Source organism: Dendropsophus ebraccatus, chromosome 4 (assembly GCF_027789765.1).
Source record: "Dendropsophus ebraccatus isolate aDenEbr1 chromosome 4, aDenEbr1.pat, whole genome shotgun sequence".
In the NCBI taxonomy this organism is placed as follows: domain Eukaryota; kingdom Metazoa; phylum Chordata; class Amphibia; order Anura; family Hylidae; genus Dendropsophus; species Dendropsophus ebraccatus.
Window position 1 is genome coordinate 114,900,111 of NC_091457.1, and position 16,865 is coordinate 114,916,975.

The window sequence follows — 16,865 nt, forward strand, 5'->3', positions numbered from 1 at the left end:
TTTTTCTGCTGACACTCTTCTATGTTTCTATATGCTTGGGTGGTAAATCTTAAAGCGATCAGGTACATTTGCTTTAATATGACCCATGTATAGAATGGCGCTGGCTCGGGGAAGCCAGTGCCACGGACCGTTTTTTGAACTGCTGGCCGGTTCCCATGTAGGACGCCATTCTATCCATGGGTACCAGGCTTGGGCCAGCCCGCCCCCAGTGGGAGGACATCTCCTCCTCTCTATGACACGGCTCCATTAGAATCAATGGCGCTGTACATAGGAACTGGGCCGTGATTCAAAAAACGGACCCTGGCACCAGCTAACCCCCCGCTGGCGCCTTTCTATACATGGGTCATGTTAAAGCGAATGTGCCTAATGGTACATTCACTTTAAGGGCAGGCATTACTAAGATCAATGTATAAGAAATATGTTATGAGTTATCCCCCCCAAAAACCAAGTGGGGACAATTTGCAAGAAGTTTGTATTTCAGTGCATTTGGAATTTAGATTCTGAACCCTAATGGGGACAGGGACTTATATGAGTGATGAAAAGTTATGTACAGAAATGCAGAATACATTACCATCTGCCATTGCTAATGTGGACCTTTCCCCGTTCACTATACTGTTTTCCATATTGTATTATGGATATATAACAGAGGACCCCTATGGTGGTACATTGGTTGATAATACAACCAATGGTGTTAGGGTTCTACCATAAAGGGTCAGTGCACATGATGATGCCCTATGCATGGACCCTAAGGACACTTTGTAATAATTTATTATCATTTAGAAAAAAAAATATGTCTGCCTCTTTAACCCTCTAATTAAGACACATTATCCTAAATTATGGTTCGGTGTCACTGTGTCAGTGAGGTTTGCTCAAGACAGTGGTGTCCGGTCTCCAGGGCTCAGAGCTTGTTAGGGTCACGACTGCATAATCCAAATAGACACAAACAGTGGCAACTGAGCGCTCGTGAATTCCAACGTGCACATTTTAAAATGCCACTTTAAGGCTCTAAACTGACAAATAACCGAACATGGTATAAATTATACATACAGTCATATACATATAAATTATGCAGATATATTACATAACGATAAATGTGTCTGTGCTGAAAAGCCTTGTGCTTGACAGAGGGGGGTGGGGCATTGAAATTCAGAACACATCGAGCCTCATTGATTCACGAGGAGATTGTATTGTAATAGTCCATGGCTGTGTCCATTAGGAAGGCTGTGGGGGAGGGATCTAAACTAAAATATAGGAACAATTTCAGTTACATTGGGTATTTACCTCGCATATACAGTAAATATCTCTCCAGTACTTGACAACAAAAAAACCATTTACATTTTGCTTGAATATATTACAAGAATATAACTGGTATAATACTGCCCCCTATGTACAAGAATATGTCTACTATAATACTGCCCCCTATGTAAAAGAATATAACTACCATAATACTGACTCCTATGTACAAGAATATAACTACTATAATACTGCCCCCTATGTACAAGAATATGTCTATTATAATACTGCCCCCTATGTACAAGAATATAACTACTATAATACTGCCCCCTATGTACAAGAATATAACTACTATAATACTGCCCCCTATGTACAAGAATATGTCTACTATAATACTGCCCCCTATGTACAAGAATATAACTACTATAATACTGCCCCCTTTGTACAAGAATATAACTACTATAATACTGCCCCCTATGTACAAGAATATAACTACTATAATACTGCTCCCTATGTACAAGCATATAACTACTATAATACTGCCTTCTGTGTACAGGAATATAACTTCTATAATACTGCCCCCTATGTACAAGAATATAACTACTATAATACTGCCCCCTATGTACAAGAATATAACTACTATAATACTGCCCCCTATGTACAAGAATATAACTACTATAATACTGCCCCCTATGTACAAGAATATAACTAGTATAATATGACATGGAGAGAAAGGAACGGCTGCACATCCCATCTTACTGTATGGCTGATACTAATGCCGCTAGGCCTATTTTAAAAATCAACACCAGGGTGTCTGTATATAATTTGATCAAACCCTGGTTCACACGGGTCCCTACGCTAACTCCACACCGTGTTGGTCAGTGACCGCCAACCCTGCAAAGAGTGCACATGCAGGGAAGGGAGGCCATGGAATGGCCCTGCAACCCCAATGTCACAGGACCAAACCCAAAATGCCCCACCAGAACCCGGCCAGCACCACCAGCGGGGAAGGCTGCCCCCAAACAACACAAGTATGAATATGGTATTACACTCACCACTGCTGCTCACACAGAATGGGGAAGACATAAGGTACTGACATGTGAGCACAGGCATATCCTGCTAATTTTGGTAATGTGGGAGTGCGAGCTGTTCAGAAAAGGGAGAACTGTAAAACACGACATGTAGAGAAAGGAACGGCTGCACATCCCATCTATGGCTGATACTAATGCCGCTAGGCCTATTTTAAAAATCAACACCAGGGTGTCTGTATATAATTTTATCAAACCATAATAGCCCCGTGTACCACGTGCAGCTCCCCTGGTTCACACGGGTCCCTACGCTGGGTTTTGGTGGGGCATTTTGGATTTGGTCCTGTGACATTGAGGTTGCAGCGCCCTTCCATGGCCTCCCTTCCCTGCATATGCACGCTGTGGGGTTGGCGGTCGCTGACCGACACAGTGTGGAGCTAGCGTAGGGACCCGAGTGAACCAGGGGACCTGCACGTGGTACACGGGGCAATATGGTTTGATCAAATTATATACCAACATCCTGGTGTTGGTTTTTAAAATAGGCCTAGCGGCATTAGTATCAGCCATAGGTGGGATGTGCAGCCGCTCCTTTCTCTCCATGTCGTATTTTATAGTTCTCCCATTTCTGAGAAGCTGATCCTCCCCTTCATAAGACCCACATGACCCAAATTGGCAGGATATACCTGTGCTCACATGTCAGTACCTTATGTCTTTCCCATTCTGTCTGCAGCAGTGGTGGTGAGTGCAATACCATATTCATACTTGTGTTGTTTGGGGGCAGCCTTTCCCACCGGTGGTGGCGGCTGGGTTTTGGTGGGGCATTTTGGGTTTGGTCCTGTGACATTGGGGTTGCAGAGCCATTCCATGGCCTCCCTTCCCTGCATGTGCACGCTCTGCGGGGTTGGCGGTCGCTGACAGACACAGTGTGGAGCTAGCGTAGGGACCCGAGTGAACCAGGGGACCTGCACGTGGTACACGGGACAATATGGTTTGATCAAATTATATACCAACATCCTGGCGTTGGTTTTTAAAATAGGCCTAGCGGCATTAGTATCAGCCATGGGTGGGATGTGCAGACGCTCCTTTTTCTCCATGTCGTATAACTATTATAATACTGCCTCCTATGTACAGGAATATAACTACTATAATACTGTTCCTATGTACAAGAATATAACTACTGTAAAACTGCTCCCTATCTACAAGAATATAACCTTGCGGGGGAGGCAGTCACTGACTGACACGGTACAGAGTTAGCGTAGGGACCCGTGTGAACCAGGATACCTGCACGGGGTACACGGGGCAGTATGGTTTGATCAAATTGTATACCAAATTCCTGGTGTTTGTTTTTAAAGTAGCTTAGCAGCTTTAGTATCAGCCATAGGTGTGAGGTGCAGCTGCACTCTTCTCTCCATTTCACATTTTATAACTACTATATTACTGCCCCCCATATACAAGAATGTAACTACTATAATACTGCCTCCCTATGTGTAAGAATATAACTACTATAATACTGCCCCCTGTGTTTAAGAATATAACTACTATAATACTGCTCCCTACGTACAAGAATATACCTACTATAATACTATGTAAAGAAATATAAGTTTAATATAAGTTTAAAGTGCCATATTGGTTACAAATGCAGCAATCCTGAGTAATGTGCAATAGAAAGATAATGTATACTCTGGTTTCAGTCCCTGAGATAATGCTGCATTAAGTCAACACATAGGAGACGAGTGGCGAAAAATGTTTGATTGAATGTTTGAGCATTAGAAGCGGCTCCTGTGATGTCACGGTGCTAGGCTACACAACACTCTTGATGAGCATCCAGAAGCTGAACATTACTGCATGCAGGTGTTCATCACTTCCACTGAGAAAGCAGGAATGAGCGTAAACATTAAAGGGCCGGATTCCAATCAAAATCTGAAGAGGCAATTAGTGAGAATGGAAAACGCATAATTAATTGCAGGGTTAAAGCCGGTCATGGGGACAATGATATGAGGTGGTAACAAGGCCCAGGATTGCAGTTCAGGCTGACACCAGGAGGTGTACATGTGGTGACTGGAACCTGGAACTACCTACTGGCACAGACTATAGTGTTTGTAGGGGTGAGAGGGGAAACTGTAGAAAGCTTGTTGGAAGTTTTAAAGCCTTAAGGCCCTGGAGGGCAGATCTGGAGGAGAAAGCGAGCTCCGACTTGTCATATCAGCGCTCGCTTGCTCCCCATTGCTGGAGCTAATACATGCGCCAACAGCGAGCAGGTAAGAGTGGGGGGAGCAGGGAGCTGCAGGGAGCCCATAGGAGATAGCAACGGTCTGCTGTGGCCACTCCTATTTCACAGAGCGATGGCCAGCAGACTGTATTGCTATCATTCTAGTTTTTTTCCCAATATTGAAAAACAGGTGATTGTTGGCTTTTAATAGAAGCTATTACACCAAGTGATTATTGACCGTAACGGCTCATAATCGCTTGCTGTAATAGGGTCTTTACTGCCGCATGCAACTTTGATCTGTGCCAGTGCTATTTCTAGCATCTTCCCGTTGTTACCGGTCTCTTCCTGCAAATGATGAATATATCCAATTGTATCTGCTCCCCTCTCCGCTAGTGCTCTATGATGGCCTAGATATCTTCAGTGCCTACCGGCAGCCCCGATTGGTGAAGATCACAGCTGGGTAATTATTAAAAAAAAAAATTGCAACTCCATCCTGTCAATAACAGTAGTTACTAGTTTTCCATGCTATACTATAGTGGGGGTTGTTCACCTGCTTGTGGTTTTGGATTGAACCAAACGGGGGATATCAAACTATCAAAGAGCCCCTCGGGACTGTCAGATACCCTCATGATAAAGAGATAATTTTAAAGTAAAACTAAATTGCCTTGGTTATGCCAACCAGTCATTCCTTGCTGCAAACGTGGTTATGTTGACTATTGTATTCTTTCTACTGTGTAAATTTGCTATTGTTATTTGCTGAACTTTTTATGCATTTTGCAACATGAAAGCAGGAATATTCACTCCTTGGTGCCATTTGGTCATAGGTAGTTGGGAGTGATCAGTGTGGATGCTGTGTGGTTGTGCCCCCATACTCATACAGAAAACATATGGGTTTGTGAGACATTGGAATATATGGCTCTGAGTAGTGCAGAGACTGTAGACTGTCATCTTCTATGGTCGAGACCGTAGCACTGTGCCCCATACTGGGTAAGGGTGCGTTCACACATGCCATATTTGACACTACATGTTTTCTGTTGGAAACTTGCAGTTGTCCTGCTGTCTAGGATGCCATTCACTTGGCTGCCATTTAAATCTGCTGCGGATTTGACAGAACAAAACATACAACATCACAAAGCAGCATAAAAATTGCAGCATAGAATTAGTCATGAGCGAACATCCTGAAGTTTGGATCCTGAACACGAACATAAAAATAAAAAAAAAGGATTGTGATCGGTTTGGTTCATGTTCGCTGAATATCTACGAACAAATAACAAACATATAGTAGAACAGCACCTTTCGGTGCGTACAGATGATCAGATGTAAAGCGGAAAATACATAATAGCAGAGCAATTACGAGGTGCGTATCATTAACGTATCTTTTATCCGCCCGTGCACATGTACTGTATGTGCATACATGTATCACGCGAGGAATGCTAGGCCGCAACGTACAGTCCCAGATGTCCCAGTGAGCCTCCAATTTTGGCCTCAAAGAACTCAAATACATTGGAAAGATAATGGACAGGATGGGCTGTGATGGACGCCTGGTCACTACAGGGTTAAGAAATGATGAATCCTTATAGTGCCTAATTGCTGGATTCTGTCACCCTCCCTACACTGACAATTTCACAACGTTCTAAGTCCTACTCAGTCAGCTCTCCCTTACACTGACTAACTACCACTGTGAATATTGCTGCCTAACTAAATGCAGATGCTGTCCCTGCTCACTTCACTCTCCCTACTGAACGGCCCAAGAATCAGGAAAGACTTTGAGAAAATTAGCCTCAGCGTTGCGTTTTTATAGTATTCACGTAATGTTTGTAATGACGCTACTCGTACAGCCAATCACAGTTATGCCAGTAGTGAACACGGCTACTACATTACCTGATGTGCTCTTCCTTCCCTGCACGTACATTGGCTCTTTCAAATTGTTCTGAGGAAACTTACGTAATTGCGTACATTGCAAGATAAACGTTTGCATGTTCCATTATGTTCGAAAATGATCTTTATAACCATTCCGATAATCAAACAAATTGTTCATGATCGGGGAATACAAACAATTAGCGTCATGTTCAGACAAACATTTACGAACATGTTCCCTCATCACTACGTAGAATATGCAGCTGATGTGGTACGTATGATTGTAACTTTATTGACTGCACAGAACTGAAAGCTATAAGTGTTATTTAAGTGTATGCATTATGAACTTACATGTTTCTTGTAACCACAAAGTGCCTGACCTGAGTAAAGTGTTCTGGAGTCTGCAAGGAAAAGACTGTATCTGTCCTATTGTTACATTATGTCTGCTGCAGGGCAGTCAATATCGGCCCCCCCTGCAACATCACCATCAGTATCTGTAAAGTTTATTATCCTATACTTTGAGGGGTTAATTACAAGGCCACCACTCTTACATGCAGATCACACATGCTGCTGACAGAATCTGATTCAATACTGCTTTTCTGTGAGGCTCTTCTACAATGTGAGGCGCAGCACTGTTATTATTGTCTATCCACAGCAGGGAACATTTAGTAAGTGTGCTTTTATTTGCACCCGCCTCTTTTGCACCAAGCTGTTTCTATTTGTTATATTTATTAGTTAGCCATACCCCCTATTGCGCCTCACAAGGCACATTTGTGATGAACAAATGTCTGTAAAGGTAGTGGAAGGGCATGGGGGATCAGCAACAACCAGCAATGTATAATATCAAAACTGCACCTAACTTAAAGGGTTACTATTGCTTCAAACAACTTCCCACCATGTGATAGCCTATGTGATTCCTAACATATGAAGTAAATCACTTCATCTACCAAAATGACTCCTTACCCCAGAAAAAAATCAGTGCATCTAAGCTTGTCTGTCTCATTCAGATGGTCCACACTGTGCCTAAATGTAAATCAGTTCTCCCCTTTCTATGCCCACCTATAAAATTCTGGACTTGAGTAGCTTGTCTTCATTAGAAGCAGTAGTACACTTCTTAGACCCGGGCTGCTTTTTGTAATTTGACCCCTTCCTTGCCATGTTGGGGCTCTTAGATGCTCAATAACAGGAGTGAGAGCATTAAAGGGGTTATCCAGTGAAAATCTTTTTCTTTCAAATCAACTGGTGTATGTCAAATCTCAGGTCTTCCCATACTTATCAGCTGCTGTATGTCCTGCTTGAAATGTTGTTTTATTTTCAGTCTGACACAGTGCTCACTGCTGACATCTCTGGCCAAGACAGGAACTCTGTCTCGGTTTTCTATGAATCCCCATAGAAAACATTTCCTCCTCTGAACAGTTCCTGTCTAGGCCAGAGGTGTCAGCAGAGAGCACTGAGTCAGACTGAAAATAAAACAACATTTCCTGTAGGACATACAGCAGCTGATAAGTATGGGAAGACTTGACATTTTTTATTAGAAATATATTACAAATCTATATAACTTTCTGACACCAGTTGATTTGAAAGACAAAGATTTTCGCTGGATAACCCCTTTAAAATCACCTTGTCACCAGATTGTTAATTTACATTTGAACTAACATGTATGTTTTTATTCTTTAGTTCATGAATAGAGATGAGTGAACCTCATTTGTTTCAAGAGGATTTGCTTCAAATTGGTTGTTGATTCTATTTGCACTCAATGGTTGATTTGTATCATGCCTGAGAATCACTGGGCTGCATGCAGAGCACCTAGCCCAGTGTACAGTCAAAGACAGAAGTCCCTATTCTTGTATGTAAGGAATAGCAAGGTACCCATTATATGGCTGGGTTCACACACAGTTTTTTGGTTCTCATTTTGCAACCAAAACCAGGAGTGGATTGAAAAAAGGCTATGTTCACACACTGTTGAAATATAGTAGATGGCCGTCATTTTATGACAAATAATGGCCGTTATTTCCTAACAACAACAATGTTTTAAAATAACGACAATTATTTGCCATTAAATGACGGCCATCCACTAAATTTTAGCAGTGTGTGAACAGAGCCTTTCTGTGTTTTTAATTGACTCCTGGTTTTGGTTGCAATATGAGGACCAAAATACTGAGCAAAAATACTGTGTGTGAACATAGCCTATTTCTCAATGCTCAGTTCACATATCAAAACATACTCAAGCAGAGAAAATATAGGTAAATATTTTTTTTACACACAAGCCCCCCCCCCCCCCCTCAAAAAAAAGGCTGTATCATAGTTTATACCACATACCAGCTGGTGTATTCAAGGGAGGAACCGCATCAACAATTTCTGGTCACATAACGTCACTATGGACAATTCAAATTGGGTTTGTAACTGTGGAGGATTAACATAAGGGTACTATTACACGGAGCGATAATTGGCGGAATCGGCCCAATTCGGCCAATTATGGCTCTGTGTAATCAATACAACGATCAGCCGATGACAACGCACGCGACCCGGTAAGAAGCGGACCGCAGGAGCAGCCCTGGAGCGTGGATAGGTAAAGTATATCATTTAAGCAAGGGCTGCAAGGGCATCGGTAACAATGTCCATGCAGCCCTTGTTAAATGGTTATCGGGCCGTGTAATAGGCCAAGTAAACGAGCGCCGTTCTAGCAGATCGGCGCTCGATTACATTTATTATCGAGCCCCCAACGGCCCGTGTAATACCACCCTAAGACTCAGTTGACCTTGATGACCTTTGTAACCTCAACCTAGCTTGTCAGTAGAAGGGGCTTAATGGTTTGTAGAGGAAGCAGGGGTTAATATCAAACCAGTAACTTCAGTTTCATAAGATATTTCAGAGCCCCAACAAGGTCAAATGCACTTCCTATAAAACTGACCCTAGTATCTGAGCATGTCTGACACTGTTGTGTATGCAGTGATGTAGGAAATGTTGCTGCTATAAGTGATTTATTACTGCAGAATACATATCAGTAAGATTTTTGGGTGTGGAAGCATTTTTTTTACTGTTTCAATCCAGCCTATTTTTCCCCAACTCCTGCAGACAGCAGAAGAGGAGTTAAATGTAAGAAAGTAACACTTGACTGCAAGATCAGACTACATTTCAGTGTTCGTTTGTAGTCTGTAACTATGGAGACATATAGAAGATGTATACAGAAAAATAGCCTGAAAATCTTAGCTACAAACCATACCTATAATTAACAATATACACAGGACTGCCTTCTTATGCCAGGAGACAGATGGAACGATTGGGAACCATAAACCCTAAAAATGATTTATTAGCCGCCACGTTATAATTGCACTTTAACAATAGACGTTTGCAAACCGTCTCCTGGAGTTTTTTTTACAAGCAATCACCCACTTGTCATGATCTCTGTTTCTCAAACTCGTCCCCATTTACAGTAAACATAGTAGGCTAGCGTTCCATCTATTGACACAACACTCGACAAGCTGCCTGATCTGCGCTTACAAATAGAAATGTGGAAATACATTCATATGGGCTGGTCACATAGATCTGCTCCTCCTGGATCATAAATATAACTGCAGAACCGCCGTAAAGACTGATATTTAATCCTGGCAGGAAACTGAAGAGCATGTAACACTATACAATAATGCAGATTTGTATGGTATTCTGCCTCTGTGAAAATCTGGAGGGAAAATTTTAATGGAGGTCATTGGTGACTGTCTACCAGAATATAAAAAAGAGGATACTTCAAGCAGAGACCCTTCCTATTCTATGACAACCTGTACAACAACATTGCATGCTCATCCCCCACCACTTCCTATATCCTGTTGCAGAAAAGGATAACATAATCATCCCCCAGGGTTTTCCTCCTTATTTGTTGGCGCCTGGAAATATGTTTCACACTATTCATGAGGAATAGATACAGGGAATACCTGAGCTGCTTCATTTCACTCAATAGACTGATTAGTCTCCTATAACCTGCACTGCATTCTACATTACAATTGTTAATACATCCCTCAAGACACCCATTTAATGGGGCACCAGTCACTCCTGGTTTATACAGAAAACCCAATTACACAGGAGCAACCGAGGAAAGCTTAACAATGCATTAGACTAGAACAACTTTACATGGGGAATGGGGGCTGGGAACCAACTTCCAACTGGGAACCAACAGCTCCCCTCTCTTTTTGTTTTTGCAAAACTGTATGTTTATAGAGAAAGAGAACAAAAAAATGGATCTGGTTATCTCAGACTGTTATAAGATGTATGTTCTGCAGTCATAAGGGGGTTATCTTTTTTATTAGGTTTTCCAAAAACTTTTGCTTTCAAAGCAGATGATAAAGAAAAAGTACAGTCACATGTAAATCAAGAGAATAGAACAAAATTAGGATGTACAAATGACGAGTGAACATGTCCACGAGCAAACAGCCCACAGGCCCATAGTATACATTTAAATAAAGATTGGCAAAAAAAAAACCATTCCCTTACCCCCACCCCCTATCTTGCAAAGAGGATCCCCACAGAGCCGTCCTGAGTATATTAACGAATGAAATACGAACTGGATCACCTAGATTACTTCACAATATTTACAGATACTGTAAATTAAATTCTTAATTTTCAATTTATTTCTATTGTAATTGTTTTTCTTTTTCTTTTGTACATTATTATGGGGGGGGGGCAGCCATCTTGCCTGATCTGTTATTAACATAATTTAGACAACCCCATGGACATAGACGCAATGGACTGGAGAAGACCCCATTCATTTGAATGGAAAAGTGGTCTGGGCATGCTCTGTGTCCTGCATAGAGGTCATTCTACACAGGGAAGCAAGTTCTAAACATCACCTACTGTGAGCATATCTACTGTATCTACTGATGCACCGGTATCGCCTGCAAACCTGTGATGGTAAGGAGGACACTGCTATAAAGTGGTCTGCAGAGAACAGGGCTCAGCTTAGTTATAGGCTTAGTGGTCAGAATAAAAAAGGCATAATTTTAAAATATAAATAGTAAAATTGCAAAATTTTAAAATACTTCATAACAAAAAATCATAAAAAATATGTTTAAAAGAAAAACTTTATTGAAATAATAGGTCGTTTTCTGATGACACATTCCCTTTTAAGTTAACAGACAGGGCAGCCTAATTCATAGACCCTCCAGATGTGAAGAAGACCTGAAGGAAACTGCACATCCATGTGTTACAATTGGAGCCATGTAATGCTCCCTTTCTCCTGTGGGGGGTTCTGTAGCAGAACACCCTGTGATAAGGTTATTTTTAGGGGAACTGATCAGATATAGGACCAAAGAGCCCCTGGTATACTATAAGCAGATGTAGTCAGTATAAGACCACCATGCCTATAAAGATATTAAGTTGTAATCTCAAAGTCATGGATCACCAGCTGTTTCACAACTACAACTCCCAGCATGCTCTGACAACCACAGGGAATGATGCCATTAAACACAGCGACAAGTGATGTCATTATCTGCTGGGCACTTGTACCAGTGTATACACTACAGCCCCATGCTCACTTGTCAGGACATGCCAAATTTCAGATGCAATTAATCCATCATTAACATTTACAATGCACCTTTCATGGATCTCTAGTTTACTATTTGTGAAGTGTAAAGGACTGGAGTGTGGATGCCAATCTACAATCATTAGCCACACATCCACCTCCAAGAACAGTTGTGCAGAATCTTTACTGCATAGCTCCTTATTCTTCTACCTTAGACTTGTGCTGACAGCTAAAACATGTCGCTACAATATACAATGCATTATAACAAACACTTATGCTGCGTTTACACGGAGCGATAATTCGCCTGATCGTACGATTAACGATTTCGAAGTAACGATTTTTTTTTATAACGATCAGCGTTTAGACAGAACGATATATCGTACGGAAAAATCGTTTTGCGATTGCTTAAGTCTATCGGTGAACGACTTTTTACACTGAACGATCTGCAAATTTTTTGCGAACGACCAACGACGATTTGAGAACATGTTCAAAGATTAAAATGAACGATTTCTCGCTCGTCGCTTGATCGTTCGCTGCGTTTACACGTACGATTATGGTTCAAATTCGATAGTTATTGTGCAAATTCGCACAATAATCGTTCCGTGTAAACGCAGCATTGGGCTGCATCCTTGTCTAAAGAGCTAACAATTTAACAATTCAACCAATACAAACTAGAAAGAGATAGATGATAGATTGATTATGGATGGGTGGATAGAGATAGATAGATAGATAGATAGATAGATAGATAGATAGATAGATAGATAGATAGATAGATAGATAGATAGATAGACGATATATAGGAGATAGATAGATAGATAGATAGATAGATAGATAGATAGATAGAAAATAAATGGATAGATAGATAGATAGATAGATAGATAGATAGATAGATAGAGATAGATAGATAGATAGATAGATAGATAGATAGATAGATAGATAGAGATAGATAGATAGATAGATAGATAGATAGATAGATATACAGACAGATAGATAGATAGATAGATAGATAGATAGATAGATAGATAGATTTGAAATGGATATGATGGATAGATAGACAAATGTAATAGATTGATTGATTAATTAATAATAGATATAAAAAATGGTCAGTACTTCCAAACAAAAAGAAATGTATTGTGTGGATAGATTGATATGAAATATATGCAAGAAACACTGATAAATCTATACAGTATACTTATAGTAGATGACAGAGACCATTTAAGAAGTATTTCTAGTAAAATACAGAGAGAGCTTTTATATGATTGTCTTTGTATAACCAAAAATAAGATGGGAATAGGAGAGGACACCTATCTACACAGTGTGACAACTCTGCTCCCACCTTGTGTAATCCAGCAGATAATACATGAGTACATTCCTGCAGCCAGATAATCTACAGAATATCCTACACCAGCTCAGTAATATGCAGGTGCTTCACTCAAGTCAATTCTATCTGTATCCAAAACATAGTGCTGGTGCTGCCCCCCCCCGCCAGATGACAGGTAACTAGCAGGACATGGGGAGCATGCAGTCATGTTGTGGTGGTACTGGTTCCCAGTGACAGTGAGCTGATCCAGCCTATTTGCAGTATGTCAGCTCATTGATCTGTGTGGGCACTTGTGGACATAACCCTTCTGAACAGGTGATTTTCTAAGCACCTTCATCCAGGCAGATGCCCACATCTTCACCCCTCTCGCCAATCCAATGCTATATGCTACTGCAGCAATACCCAGTCTAGCTGAATCTCCTGCAATCTCCAGTACACAAGAAGCACTAAGGACTATATACACTGTTCCCGAGCAGTCACTGCAGAGCCTGGGGGGCACATTGACAGCTGGGTCCTACAGGGCAATGCTGAGTGACACTTATGGATGCAGAGCAAAATGTTCCCCAATGACAGCATCCACACTTGTTCCTACAATCAGTTCCTCTTCAGCGACCTCGCTCTTAAAGGGTTAATGTTCCAGGTTAAAAAAAAAGCTGAGATGCAGAACTGGCTCTGTTATTTAACTCTTTAGGGCTCCATTGTCTGTGTACAGTGCTAACTTTCATAGTCGAGATAATACGGAAGGTGTACCTGCAGTCCTATGTAAATCAGTTCTATGTAAAACAATGTGTCGTGATATCATCTACAGCGATATCATATGACAAACTCAGCTCTGCAACATCTCCATGATAATCTCCTGGTAGGAGGCTGAGGGTAAAGTAGCATATAATGGTATATGGCACTTACCTTGGTGGTGCCTCTGCTCTTATCCTATTGGGGCTCTGTGAATGAAGTTTGGGGTGCCAAGCTGTTCCCCAGGGAAGAAGGTATCTATAGCAATGGGATCTTTAGTGCCATGATAATGATAAGGGGTCCCCTCCTTCATCCAAGGTTTTGATGGGACTGTGGTTGAGGGTAGACAATTTCCCACTGGTTGCAGGAAGCAGCCCCCTTGCTCCTGATCCAGCTGCTCTGGGGATGAGGATGTGTGCTGCAGGTGTGTGTGTCCGTGTGTGTGCGCTGCAGCCTTTCAATCCCTCCTTCTCTCTCCTTCCCTCTGTTCTTCCCACTACAGCCCTCCCTCTCTCCCTATTCCACTCCGTCTATCCTATCAACTCCCCCCACTTACTACACTCACTGCATCACCCCCTCCCTATACAAACTCACATACACACTCAAATACACACACATAAATATCCATCTGCACACGCACTGAAACATACACATGCATTTACATACACCCGCTATATTGATATACACACATACAGAAAAAATATACACTCATACACACACACACAGAAAAAGACAAACACAGACTAACACATTCAAATACACACACATCTAAAGCTATCTATCTATCTATCTATCTATCTATCTATCTATCTATCTATCTATCACCATCAACTTCTCTAGCAGTTTGCATATCCTAATCTTGAGATAACAAATGACTAGGGCATTGTGGTGCTCTTGTATCTTTAAACCCGACCCTCAATAACATATATAAATAAAACACCACCCTCTCTCCATGCCAATGGCAAATATGGACAAAGCCACCTCAGGTGCCCACTCAGGATAACAAAATTGTGTAGGGTTCTAGAACTGTGACCTATGTTTACTATTAATCATGCCACTTCCGCTCCCATAGTTTTATTCTCTTCCGAAAACCACCACAACAGACTTTCAAGACCTCTCTCCTGATGGCTGCAGTGACAATACAAGCACAGAAGAATTAAATGACAATCACAACAGAAAAAGACTTGGATTAACAGTCCAGAATTCACACACATCAGGTAAACCGCTGCTTTCTAAATGGGTAAAATAAAAGCAGTGGTTTATTCCACGTCAACCCATACAGTACATCAAGTGTCTAACAATGGTCCAATCCTCTCAGAGGATCTGTCTATCTGCACTATATATCTGTAGTGAGAAGTCGGGCACAATGTCTTCTACATCTTCCCACAAGGCACCTAAAATCTCCATAACCTGTCCACACCTTCTCTATGCTGCACATGTTCAGCTCTGTTCTTTGTAACAATGACAAAAAACTGTAATACAGACTACAAGAGAACGACTGTTCACAGGATTCATACATATACGCACTCATTACACAGATGTATTTACACATTCATGCACACTTACACTCACATGCACACTTACATATATGCCATGTCCCAAAGCCGGAGTCCCCAGCATTATTTCTACAAGGATAGGATGGTGCTGTTTGTATTTATGCTCTCACACTGAAGCTGTAGTATGTGACTTGCACCTTAGATGGCACAGCTAAAGGAGAAACTTTAAAAAGGGTTAACTGATTGCTCTATTGATTTTATGTATTCCATGCTACTGTCTGGTGATTTATGGTTAAAGGGGAACTATCTGCAGGTTAGATGAATCTAACTTGCTGATAGCCCCCTTTACCCCCAGAGAGGTGGAAATTATGTCTCTTACCTTCCTCCATGATGTCGGTCCCACTCTTGGGTAAACTCCACTCCAAGCACCCTTAAGAGCATTGATGTGTCATCCTGCCCGTTCCTTCTAACCATAATCAATGGAGGGGGCAGGCTGGATGATGGGGCAGAGCTCCTAAGGGTGTTCTGAAGCTGAGCTTACCCTGACAAACAAAGAAGGTAACACACATACTGTGGCATAATACAGTATGTGGGTAATAGCAAACATGATGACAAAAGTGATCCCTTAATAGTGTAGCCGAAGTGTCCCATAATAGTTCCAGCTGCAGTGTCTCTTACTAGTGCCAGCCGCAGTATCTCTTACTAGTGCCAGCCGAAGTGCCCCTGAATAGTGCCAGCCGCAGTGTCTCTTACTAGTGCCAGCCTAAGTGTCAGGTCCATTTCTAGTGTGGTGCGGGCCACCTCCTGGACCTCACTTAGCCCCGCCCCATCATCTGCCCCTCCACCCCATCACCTGCCCAGATCTCGGCCACCGACCCCCATCCGTTACCGCACTCAGCCCCTGCCAGGCCGCCGCCACCCATTGCCTCAAGCAGGCGCAATGATGTCATATCACTGCGCATGTAGGAGAGAATAGATGTGTGCGGGGGTGGCGGTGGCCTGTTCCTCGCAGGCTAGAGGAGAGAGGGATCTGCCGTACGTTAGAATAAGGTGAGTATAATGCTGTTGTTTTTTTTGTGTCTGCCTGTGTGTGTGTTTGGCAATGCAGGGGGGGGGGTATTACCATGGGGCAAAGCATGGGGGGATTATTAGCATGGGGCAAAGCATGGAGGGATTATTACCTACCATGGGACAAAGCATGGGGGGATTATTACCATGGGGCAAAGCATGGGGGGGAATATTACCATGGGGCAAAGCACGGGGGGAATTATTACTATGGGGCAGAGCACGGGGGGGATTATTACTATATGTGGAAAAAGCGTGGTGGGATTATTACTATGGGGACAGCACAGCGGGGATTATTACTATGGGCACTACACCTGGGGGATTATTACTATGGGGACAGCACAAGGGGAATTATTACTATGGGGATAGCACAGGGGCAATTATTACTGTGGGGACTGTACAGGGGGGATTA

General features: G+C 42.1%; 1 protein-coding gene across 2 annotated transcripts in view; it reads right to left on the reverse strand.

The window, feature by feature from the left end:
- Positions 1–14,321, reverse strand: part of LOC138788681 (G-protein coupled receptor 22-like) — a 155,363-nt gene extending 141,042 nt beyond the window's left edge. For both annotated transcript variants that reach the window (XM_069966787.1, XM_069966786.1), the window contains exon 1: positions 14,067–14,321. The gene's annotated coding sequence lies outside the window, so the exon portion shown is untranslated. The remainder of the gene's footprint in view (positions 1–14,066) is intronic.
- Positions 14,322–16,865: the final 2,544 nt, after the last annotated feature.